Below are 12,242 nucleotides of genomic sequence, written 5' to 3'. Positions count from 1 at the left end.
AGTACCCAGAACAACCAACTCTGGCCGTAATAATGGCCTTGGTACGCCTGGGCATTGAGTCGAACAGAGCTTGGATGGTGTGTATAGGTACAACTGCCCATGCAGCTTCAACAGGATACCACAGTTCATCAAAAGTAGTGACTGGCATATTGTGACGAGCCAGTTGCTCGGCCACCATTGACCAGACGTTTTCAAGAGGTCTGGAGAATGTGTTGGCTAGGGCAGCAGTTGAACATTTTCTGTATCCAGAAAGGCCCGTACAGGACCTGCAACATGCAGTCGTGCATTATCCTGCTGAAATGTATGGTTTTGCAGGGATCGAATGAAGGGTAGAGCCACGGGTCGTAACACATCTGAAATGTAACGTCCACTGTTCAAAGTGCTGTCAACGCGAACAAGAGGTGACCGAGATGTGTAACCAATGGCACCCCGTACCATCATGCCGGGTGATATGCCAGTATGTCTACATCTACATTTATACTCCGCAAGCCACCCTACGGTGTGTGGCAGAGGGCACTTTACATGCCACTGTCATTACCTCCCTTTCCTGCTCCAGTCGCGTATGGTTTGCAGGAAGAATGACTGCTGGAAAGCCTCCATGCACGCTCGAATCTCTCTAATTTTACATTTGTGATCTCCTCGGGAGCTCAGGAGGTATAAGCAGGGGGAAGCAATATATTCGAAACCTTATCCAAAAACGAATCCTCTCGAAACCTGGACAGCAAGCTACACCGCAATGCAGAGAGTCTGTCACTTGAGTTTGCTAAACATCTCCATAACGCTATCACACTTACCAAAAAACCCTGTGATGAAATGCACCTCTCTTCTTTGGATCTTCTCTATCTCCTCTGTCAACCTGACCTGCTACCGACACCACACTGATGAGCAATACTCAAATATATGTCGAACGAGTGTTTTGTAAGCCACCTCCTTTGTTGATGGACTACATTTTCTAAGGACTCTCCCAATGAATCTCAACCTGGCACCCACCTTACCAACAATTAATTTTATATGATCATTCCACTTCAAATCGTTCCATACGCATACTCCCAGATATTTTACAGAAGTATGGCGATGACAAATACACGCTTCCAATGTGCGTTCACCGAGATGTCGCCAAACACGGATGCGACCATCATGATGCTGTAAACAGAACATGGATTCATCCTAAAAAATGACATTTTACCATTCGTGCACCCAGGTTCGTTGTTGAGTACACCATTGCAGGCACTCATGTCTGTGATGCAGCATCAAGGGTAACCACAGCTATGGTCTCCAAGCTGACAGTCCATGCTGCTGCAAACATCGTCGAACTGTTCGTGCAGACGGTTGTTGTCTTGCAAACTTCCCCATCTGTTGACTCAGGGATCGAGACATGGCTGCAAAATCCATTACAGCCATGCGGATAAGATGCCTGTCATCTTGACTGCTAGTGATACGAGGCCGTTGGGACCCAGCATGGCGTTCCATATTACCCTCCTGAACCCACCGATTCCATATTCTGCTAAGAGTCATCGGATCTCGACCAACGCGAGCAGCAATGTCGCGATACAATAAACCGCAATCGCGATAGGCCACAATCCGACCTTTATCAAAGTTGGAAACGTGATGGTACCCATTTCTCCTCCTCACACGATGCATCACAACAACGTTTCACCAGGCAATGCCAGTCAACTGGTGTTTGTGTAAGAGAAATCGGTTGGAAACTTTCCTCATGTCAGCACGTTGCAGGTGTTGCCACTGGCGCCAACCTTGTGTGAATTCTCTGAAAAGCTAATCATTTGCATATCACAGCATCTTCTTCCTGTTGGTTAAATTTCACGTCTGTAGCATGTCATCTTCGTGGTGTAGCAATTTTAATGGCCAGTGGTGTAGGTGTGGTACCATGATATATTTTTGTAGGTGCATTTAGAGGCGCATGTGGATACAGCCTGCGAAATTAATTGTGAATGCAGTTACTAGCCCAGAAGTGACACATTTGAATGTCATGCGTGATGCAGTAGTCTTTCATGCATCTCGTTTTTTATGAAGTCAGATGTCCTGAACTATGGCAAGTAAGTGATGCTTGGCCCCACAACGATTGTTGCCTGGTAGTAAGGAATATGTGTAACAAGTTTGGTTGAAATTGTTACAGTGGTTTAGGGCGAGATGTAGAAAACAAAAACGCACATGCACGCAAAATAGTTATTAAATATTTATCACAATTATTTTGAGTCACTGGTGGTATTATTCTCCCTTTATAATATGTATGGATACCAAGAGAATAGGGAGTTCTCTAAAGAATATTAAAATTACAGGATCACTTAAAGCAAAAGCACCATAGGTTGTGGGTGCTCTATATATCACATTTCTTCCACGGAGAATAATACTATCAGTGACTCAAAATAATACTGATAAATATTTAATAACTGTTTCCTGTTACAAGACACAATAAAGAAGGAAACTGAACCAAATATTAGATCAGCTACTGGTAGAGACACACACAAGTATTATTAAATATCAAATAGATTTATGATGATCTTTGTATCATACTTTAGTTCTTGTACTCAGTCACATATGCAATCTGTCTCAACTGCAACCAGTTCTAGGCAGATTGAAATACTTGTTAATAAAACTATGTAATGAACAAGGAGAAAGAAAATGTGAACAATTACAGGCCAATATCTTTGTTACCAGTGTGGTAAAGAAAGTTGTGTGCAAGACAGTAATAACATATTTCAATACATATACATTGTTTTCAGACTTTTAGTTTGGTGTTAAAAGAGCATCAACACAAAATGCAATTTATTATTTTGTCTGAGAAGAATTTATGAGTAATCGGTTTCCTGGCTTGTTTTATGTGGCCTGAATTCCTCTCCTGTGCCAACCTCTTCATGGATCATTCCACATCAAGGGGACCAGGGGTCTCCACTCGACCATCTCCAAATCTAATGAAATTTGGTGTGAAGGTTCTACATGGTCTTTGATGGTTATATACCAAATTTCAGTTCAGTATCCTCAGTGGTTGAATTCTTAGGGGAGTTTGAAGAAAGACTACTTACCTCCACATCATGTACGAAGGTGCAAATGTGCCAAATTTGCTAGGCTTTTTTAACAGTTCTAGCAAACATTTGGTCATTTGCTTTAATACACATAGAAAATTTTTTATGCTGAATCACACCATGGCAAAAATTAGGGATTTAGCCATGCCTAAATATAGATACAAGCCTCTAAAGTGGCTAAAAAATTCGTCACTCTATTCTGAGAGCTGACCACTGCTACTTTTTGTGTGAGCCAATCACGCCAAAACTTCAGATGGCTATTCCTACTTATGATGACTATATATCAATCAAATTTAATTAGCACTGGATGCCCAGATGAAAAGATATCCATCTGCAACGTTAGCCAAAATTTTCCAGTTGCAAATTTGAGGGTTTTTTTTTTTTTTTGGGGGGGGGGGGGGGGGGGGGGCAATATCTCAACTGTGTCATCTTCAATCCTCTTTTTCTTGCCACAGGTGGATAGAGCATCCTTTTAGCTTTCAAAGCTACAGTGTTTAATTTATGGATCTTTCAGTTTGATGAGTAAGAATATGTTTCAAAAGTTATTATTTTAGCACGTCAAGAAGATTGGAAAGTCAAATATTTTGCTCATTAAGTCGCATAATTAATTATTTTTATTTGCGTGTATAAGTCGTTTCAAACATTAATTTATCACATGACATAAAAGCAAGTGTAGTACAAAACACAGCATATTTGTAGAACAAAAATACTAAAGAGTCAATTGCATTTTTCATTAAGCACTTCTACAATTTTGTGAATTACAGATTGTGGATAACTGTATTGTCTTCCTGATGATGATGATGATGATGATGATGGTGATGGGGCTTCTAAAGTCATGAAGATATGTTGCTCAGGAAGCTAGCAGGTATCTCTAACAGTCGGCCAGTGGAAGGAACGAGCATGACAGTGTGGGTGCATAAAGCTGATGAGGACGTCTTGGTGTTCATGTGAAACTTCACACGTTTCCAACCCACCAAAAACTGCAATCCATACAATTAACATACAGTCCTGGTTGTAAACTTGGAATTGAGACTTCTGGAATTTCTTCATCTGCTTCGAAGGTGTTAACTGTGAATGCTGTAGCATCATTGGAAACTCTGCTTACTCTGAGCTGATTAGAATTAACTGATTTTCTCTTGTTCCAGATACTGTATGTCCCATGGTAAACCTTTTTTCTTGTTCTGGGTGGATTTTTTTTTTTTCAATTTCTTCTTTTGGTACGTATAAAGCTTTATGCCTGGAATACTATCATCACAGAATTTGAATAAATCACATGGAGTCAATATTTGGTTATCTAAGGCTCTCTGCACACTAGCACAGACTGCAAATCCTTTTGCTGTTCCGCCAATGCCATCACAAGGCAATTTACCATGGCTTGTTCCAAAAAATATTCCATTTGGCACCGATGCCAAAACCCTTTTCATGCAGGCATAAATTGATGAAACTTTTGAAATTCTTATATTGGGCAGGTGAATCATCACTAAAGCAGTAAATGTTCTTAATGTTTTCAGTATTTGTCTTGTCGAACAGAACAGTTGCTGACCATATGAATGCTAATACTCTGACACTCTTTGTCATCAAAATAGACATCAGAGGGATGAAATGTAGCCTGATTATTCTTCTAATGGAATCCTTGCACAGTAGCCTGGACAACAAATGAATAATTGGTTGGTCGGTTTGTGGGATTGAAGGGACCAGACTACAAGGGCCATCGGTCCCTTTTCCCACAAACTTTAAACACCCATAAAGAATAGAAACAAGCAACGGAGATGACAATGGATGACACAGGACAAGAAAGACAGACAAAGACCAGACATAAGAAATTATAATCACACAGAGTGTGACAGTGGTTGGCCAACCATGAAAACAAAAAGGAAAAGCCAACCACCAAGTGACAGACTAAAAACCACAATCTAAAACTGTAGGATAAAGGCCAGACTCAACACAAAAAAAGGACACACACTTAGATAAAATGAGAAAAAACCCCTGCACAAATAAAACTCAAAACTAAATCTGCCATTGCAATGTCATCTGATAAAAGTGCAGGACGCGTATCAGTCAGCGAAACGTCTGCCTGAGTGGAGTTAAAAGCGGGCAGTCCAACAAAATGTGGACCACCGTCAAAGCCAAAACACGACGACAGAGAGGTGGGTCCTCGCAGCGCAATAAAAATCCGTGCATCATCCACGTGTGGCCAATGCGCAGCCGGCAGAGTACAACAGAGTCTTTGCGAGAGACCCGCAAGGAGCAGCGCCATACACCGGCACTCTCCTTGACTGCCTGAAGTTTGTTGAGTGAAGGCAGAGTGCGCCATCAATCACCACAGGTACCAAGGACCTTCTGCCACAAAACTGACTGAAGATCGCACTCCAAAAGGCTGATCTCAAGGGCCGATGCACTGACAGCTTGTTTGGCTAGCGTGTCAACACGTTCATTACCCGAGATGCCGACATGACCTGGGGTCCACAGAAAAACGACGGAGCAGCCGTAATCGGCAAGAGTATGGATGGACTCCTGGATAGCCATCACCAGACGAGAGCAAGGAAAACACTGGTTGATAACTCAGTAAACTGCTCAGGGAATCACTACAGATAACGATGGACTCACCTGAGCAGGAGCAGATATGCTCTAGGCTGCAAGAGATGGCGACCAGCTCGGCAGTGGAAACACCGTAGCCAGCCGGCAATGATCGTTGTTCATAATGATCCCACAGAGTAAGAGCATAACCGACACTACCAGCAACCATCGAACCGTCGGTAAAGACCACGTCAGAGCCTTGAAACGTGGCAAGTATGTCCTTCGGGCCCTGTGCCAGATTGAGCCAAAGGCATGGGTGGGGCACACACCAAGGGGGTATACATAGAGGGGCCTGAAAAAGAGGCAGAAGAGCAAAAACCTCAAGCCCAGAGAGAAGAGCCTGGACGCAAACCATGATCATACACTCTGACTGGGGCCGCCGTTCTGGAAGATGAATGACCGAGTTGGGGAACAGCAGATGGTTCACTCAGTCAACACTTGACAGAAAACCATTTATGCGTGGGTAATTCTGAGAAAATATTTTTGGTATTACTTAATTTTTGTGTGTTTCTTTTTTGTTTTTAAATGTTCTTACAAATTTTCATGAATTAGATAGTGAATCATCTTGTTATGATTTACCTTTGGCTTAGATGATCTCGTGGAATTTTATTAATTTTAACTTATTTTTAAATTTTACTCTAGTTACTACACTGACCACCACTGAACAGGAAAGGTACCAAGTGGTGCACCTTATGCTTTCTTGGGAGATGAAGGGCATGGCACAGACTTTACAAACAGTGACTTGACACAAGATCTGACAATTCCCTTGAAACAACAAATAGGAAACTTGCTGAAACCTTCCATTTGAAGCTATTCCTCATATAACATTCTTAATGAAAGTCATCAACTTCTTTGTTTGTAATTCAATAATCTGATAACAAAAAAGTGCAATTTTTGGCAGTTCCATATAAAACTGTTTTCTCCGCACAAATGTCTCAAAAATTACAGGCCATATGGTGAAACTGCTTTATTCCTGATGTACCTGAGGAGCCATACTCTTTGACAAATCTGCAAAACAGAGAAGAAGAAGAAGAAGAAGAAGAAGAAGAAGAAGAAGAAGAAGATGATAAAGACAATGGAGGAAGACAATTTTCATATACTTGTATCTGTATATATCCTGATTATAGATTAAATAAACTTACGTATTTCTTGCATAAATAGCTCACCTCTAAGTTCTCATAGCTGCGTGATGTATATAGGTCCATGATTTTACAGAGAGGATGTGGGGGTTAGGAACTCCTAAATTGCAAAGTGTCATCATGTACACGCAGAGCCTGCAACATAAGAGAACAAAGTATTATTAAAATTGTTTTCTGTTTGCAAATAATTTGACTCATGAAAAACTCAGAATCTCAGGACAAAAGCATGAAATGCTGAGTCAAATAAAGGCTGATGTGTATTATCACTTTTAAACAGGATACACCATTTATATTAAACAAACCGGTTTTTTACAGAGTGGTTACGGAAGAACATTAATAGATAATACATGGTACGACTCACAGTTGGCTGAATTGGTTCAAACTCTAAACAAGATACAAAATCCAGCACCAAAATCACAGCACACGGGAGGGCGTGGGTGCAGGGCAACACGCTTGCCACCCTAAGACCTGGTTTGAACAGAATTCTGCAGTGGGCATCTTTGGTAGCTCATCGGTCTGAGGAGCAGGTTAAAGTAGACGGAGACAAATGTGTAGGCCTACGAGTGAAGGTACGCTCAGAATTGCGATGCTTAAGAGTGTGTACCAAAATGTTGTCTGGTAATGCATTGACTCTGTGTTGTTTCCAGGATAGGAATTAATTCTGCATTATGGACTTCCCATTCGCTTCATTCATAGAGAGGTTACCATGTAAATTACTTTACATAGGACAACAACCAATTAGTTATTGCCAAAATCAGTAACTGTTAGAAAAGTGCACACTATTTCAGTTCTGTGTGAGAGAGAATTTTGTTCACAAATTCATTTTAAAAGTATATATTTTATGCTACAGTACACTGTGTAGCTTACTGAACATTTAAATGACACAGCAACATTCCACCATTACAGATGACAGTCAGATTTTAGAAGTAGTAACACTTAGTTCGGCTTTCTGGGCCTAGACGGGGCAATCGGGCCCAATCGACCATCGTGTCATACTTCTCCAATGGCGTCCCTGAATGCGGTATGGCGGGTCATGTGGTCAGCACAACGCTCCAACCTTGTCTGACCTTGGAACCGCTACCAATCGGTCGAGTAGCTCCTCAGTTGGCCTCACGAGGCTGAGTGCACCCCGTTCCAGTCGTTCCACTGAGGAAAACTCTCTGCATGGTAGTCAGCCGTCAGCTACGTAGGCTAAATGTTTTTAGAAGTACCGTACCGGCAATGAAAATTACGTTCCGTGATTTATATGGGTGCTGCGTAATTGTGTTGACACGATTGCGTGAATGAACGTATTCTTTTTTCGCAAATCCTTTTCCACAAGACTGGCTATTTAAAATGACGTTTTCTGCCGTGTGGTTTAAATAGAAGGCTTTTTAACAGGTGTTATACGAATGGACAATACAATGTATAATTGTCTCTATTTTTTGTGGATCCAGGTGCTTCTATATTGTCTGGTAATGGATTGATTCACTTCACACACGTTGTGTTTCCGCGGAAATATGTGGGGAGTAGTAGTCAGATTCTTAATCCTAGCCACGGTCACTCCGATAGCCATCCATTACAAATTCTACGTGTGTTAAGTGGTACGGTTAATCGGAAATTGTGCCAGTGTACGGCACAAAACTTTATTACAACACACAATTTGTAAATACGATTCTGCATGGACACCGCAAATTCTAGTTATACTGCCACGGCAGTTTCCTAGTTATGTGGATAACGTAGTCACAGCCATAATTCGTAAATTATTTCAGCATTGCATAATCTTCTTTATAGTAGTACCACATACACGAAGGAGACATTTTTCCACTTTGGCTGTATCGGCATTTACTTAGGTCTAATTAAATGCAGCCATAGTGGAAAAAAGCCACCTTTACCGTGTTCTTCCTTGTTCTTTTTCCATCTTTGAATAAATCTAGAATGATGACAGGACTATTTTCGCGTAATATTATCCGTTCTACGTGACCGCACGGTAAGATGACAAATATTTTATTAACGCCATTGTTGGAATGTACTTCAACTCTGGCTGTGACTTCCGTCGTATATTATGTCCAGTTCTCTATCCCTCCACAGGTTACAACCTCGAATGCTGATGTTCACACGACGACTCACTGTATTGCAATAACCGCGTATGACGTTGACAGAGGGTAATTAAGAAGTAGAAAGTTGTGTTTTGTTTATATTTGTCGTAATCGTTTCGTGGGCCAGAGCCCTTGTGACCCGAGCCCACGCATCACGCAGAATCAACGCAGTAGGTTGCGCCGTAACACTCAACGCACATTTCAAACTGTGGAACTTCGACTCATTTACAAGTTTTCTACCCGAAAGAATTTCCTATGTATCGATGAAAACAAAGCCAAGCTTAGTTTAAAGGGCAAGACGATGAAACCAGTCTTAGAGTCGAGATTTTAGCGAAGTTACTCACGGAAACTTTCTGGATTTAAACTGTGTGCCGGACTGAGACTCAAACTCGGGACCTTTGGCTTTCGCGGGCAAGCGCTCTGCCGACTGAGCTTGCAAGCTCGACCCACGATCCGCCTCGAAGCCTTTCTTCCTCCAGTACCTCACTCTGAAGTTACTCTCGATTAAGATGGACCCATTTTACAGCCACGCCTCTTATGAGTGTGGAATGTGCTTTGACACTTAAATATTTAAAAATAAATAAAGTCAACACGAGTACACACTGAAAAACTTAGATGCTACAATAAATTGACCCGAAACAATAAAGAGTGTCGTCCTCCACATGAGTATTCAAAAAATCCACTAAACTGTGGTTAACCATTCAATCACGCAAATTTTATGATTGTCGACTTAACTAAGGATCTGGGATTAAAACTGCAAATAACGTAAATCGGAACCAGCACGCAGAACGTGTGAGGAAGGCGAAACAAAAACTGTTTTGTTGATAAACACTTACAAGGTACAACAAATCTACTGAAGAGACTGCTTACACTACGCTTGTCTGTCCTGATTTGGAATATTACTGCCACACCAGTTACTTGAGTAATTAATGGAAATCAATGCTCAGACTACTACTGTCCACGGGAGAGCTGATACAGCGCGCCACGAAATGGGCCGTAATGAATCGGATACACGTAAAACGGAGCAAATGCTAATCCATTGGAATAGCATCGCGGATTGTCAGGTGACTACATTCAAGTGTGTGTGTGTGTGTGTGTGTGTGTGTGTGTGTGTGTGACGTAATAGCGCTTTTCAGCAACAGAAACACTAAATAATACAAGTTTGTATGGCCACAGTCTCTGAATGAGGTAGGTGGCGTATTCTGCAGTCCGTCAAAAACGAGTCCAAAATCTGTGATCTGTAAGTAGCTGCTAAATTACTAATGGTATCAGGTATGGATGCGTACACATCAAGAGCGAATCAAGCGCGGATGACTAAAAAGGTAACTGTCACAAATACTAATTGCATAATGCAGGCTTCTGGGAATGGGTCCTTCTTGGTGATGAAATGAAGCTTAACATGTTTGGCCCTGATGGTAGACATCCAGTCTCGCTGAGAATACAATGCAATAGCACTAGCACCAAAAGAACTCTGGTGGTTCCATGCTAGTCCGTAGTGCAACAGTTCAGATGGAGTCTGGCATCCGCATTTCGTTTAAGCAATAATAGAAAACATAACTTTTTCCGTTTCAGCAGTCTCCCAATCAGTCTCCTTTCGTGGCGCACTGTACGTCTTGCGTAGACAAATCAGTCTGCGCACGTACTGTCAGAACTGAAGCTGTGAAGACGAGTCGTGAATCGTACTTGGGGTAGCTCAGTCTCTAAGAATACTGCCCACGAAAGGCGAGACCGTACGTTCGAGTCCTGGTCCAACACACAGTTTTACTGCCAGGAAGTTTCAATAACAGCCTGCACCCCGCTGAAGACAGTTTCATTTGGGAAACATGGCGTTTATTGACATGTTGAAGATAAAATTTCATCCAAGAAAAAAGAAACTAGGTTTGGAAAACAATTTTAACGTTGTAATGACAATAATATTAAGCGTATATACGGCTGAACAACGCTGTAAAAGAGCAAAAGCCAAGCCCACTGTCTTCCGATTTGAATCTTCTTTTTTTTCTACCTTTGCCCCGCATCGGTTCAGGGTCGGCATGATTGGTTACGGACTTAACATAGTTCACTTAAAGGGTGGCTGGCTGCCCTTCCTGTAACCACACCATTACCCCACGGGACGTAATGTGTGTACTCCAACTGTCTGCGTGTGGTGTTATTCTTGTGAAAGGGAGAGAAAGAATTCTAAGTGTTTGTGGATCATCTAACTAGGGCGCGATTTGGGTGCCAGCCCAGTATTCACCTAGTGAGATGTGGGATACCACATCCAGGCTGCCCAGCACACCGACCTCCTCCGTTAATCCGCAGTGTGGATTCGATCCGTACAGAAAAGGTCTATTTAAATCTTGGCACAGAGCTCGACAAGAAACGCAGCAGTCCATTACCGGAAAATTACGAGTACTTACAGTACCTAGCATTACATATAAAAATACAAAGAGATCTGGAAATATATTAACTGAGTTGTGGCTACAATACACACAACCGTGGGTCCGTCTGTGAGGAGTGAGTAAATGTGTGACATACTTTACAACGCACTGCCAGCGTACAAGGTATTGGAGGTAGATAGGTATTTTATACGGTAGAGTTAAAAATATTAAGTAAGTATGTCTGATCACATAAACAAAAATCACTCGAGAAATTGTTGATATTCTCTGTTTCAGATGCAACTGCATATGCAGCAAGTCGACGATGTGAGTCCTATGTATGAAGAAGAATAAAGTAGCAATCTAGGTCACTGTCTGTGAAAGTGAACGTAAATTACAGCGTAACTTACTATTTGAAGACAGCGGATTGCTCTATTGGTAACTGAAGGTTTCGTCATGCAGATATATTTGACAGTATAATGGAACAATTTTTTGGTGTTCAGTACAGTAATTCTTTATGATTATTATGCATGATGAAATTAAGGTATTTGTAGAATTAAGGTGGATTTCATTAGTCAGTAAAGTTAATGATGAGCAAGTTCTACTGAAAAGGGCACCTTCAATTACTTGCCCCATCCTTGTCCAATGCAACCCAAGTTCCCTACTTTCCCATATAATTGTAAACGTGTTCAAACATATTGAATGTCTTCATTAAACATTTGGCATGTCACATACTGTTATGTAAAATGTACCAAAACTGGCAATTTACATTTTGATTTTAGTTTTCAGTGCCTTTTTCACTACTTCTATCAATCAAAATGACATGCCCGATATTTCGTAAATGATCCACGGAAAAAACCTTCCCTGTATGTTGCTAACCTACACAATATTAAATGTCCACACAGATTTCAACGTCAAAATGTCTGTATACAGGAACATCTCTCACGCGTTCCCAAAAATAGTGGATCCATGTTGACAATTTATCCATGGGTACGATGTATAGGAAAATGATCAGTGTCCCAATACTTGAGAGGGAGAAGCGGACGACGACTT

At 41.4% G+C, this 12,242-nt stretch overlaps 1 protein-coding gene across 1 annotated transcript in view; it reads right to left on the bottom strand.

Annotated features, from left to right (window-relative positions):
- LOC124721638 overlaps positions 1-12,242 on the bottom strand; it is a 262,023-nt gene that overhangs the window by 119,105 nt on the left and 130,676 nt on the right. Inside the window, exon 3 of the mRNA XM_047246701.1 lies at positions 6,785-6,892. The gene's annotated coding sequence lies outside the window, so the exon portion shown is untranslated. The remainder of the gene's footprint in view (positions 1-6,784; positions 6,893-12,242) is intronic.

Source organism: Schistocerca piceifrons, chromosome X (assembly GCF_021461385.2).
Source record: "Schistocerca piceifrons isolate TAMUIC-IGC-003096 chromosome X, iqSchPice1.1, whole genome shotgun sequence".
Classification (NCBI taxonomy): Eukaryota; Metazoa; Arthropoda; class Insecta; order Orthoptera; family Acrididae; genus Schistocerca; species Schistocerca piceifrons.
Note: the sequence above shows the minus strand (reverse complement) of the source record. Positions and strands in the feature narration are given on the sequence as shown.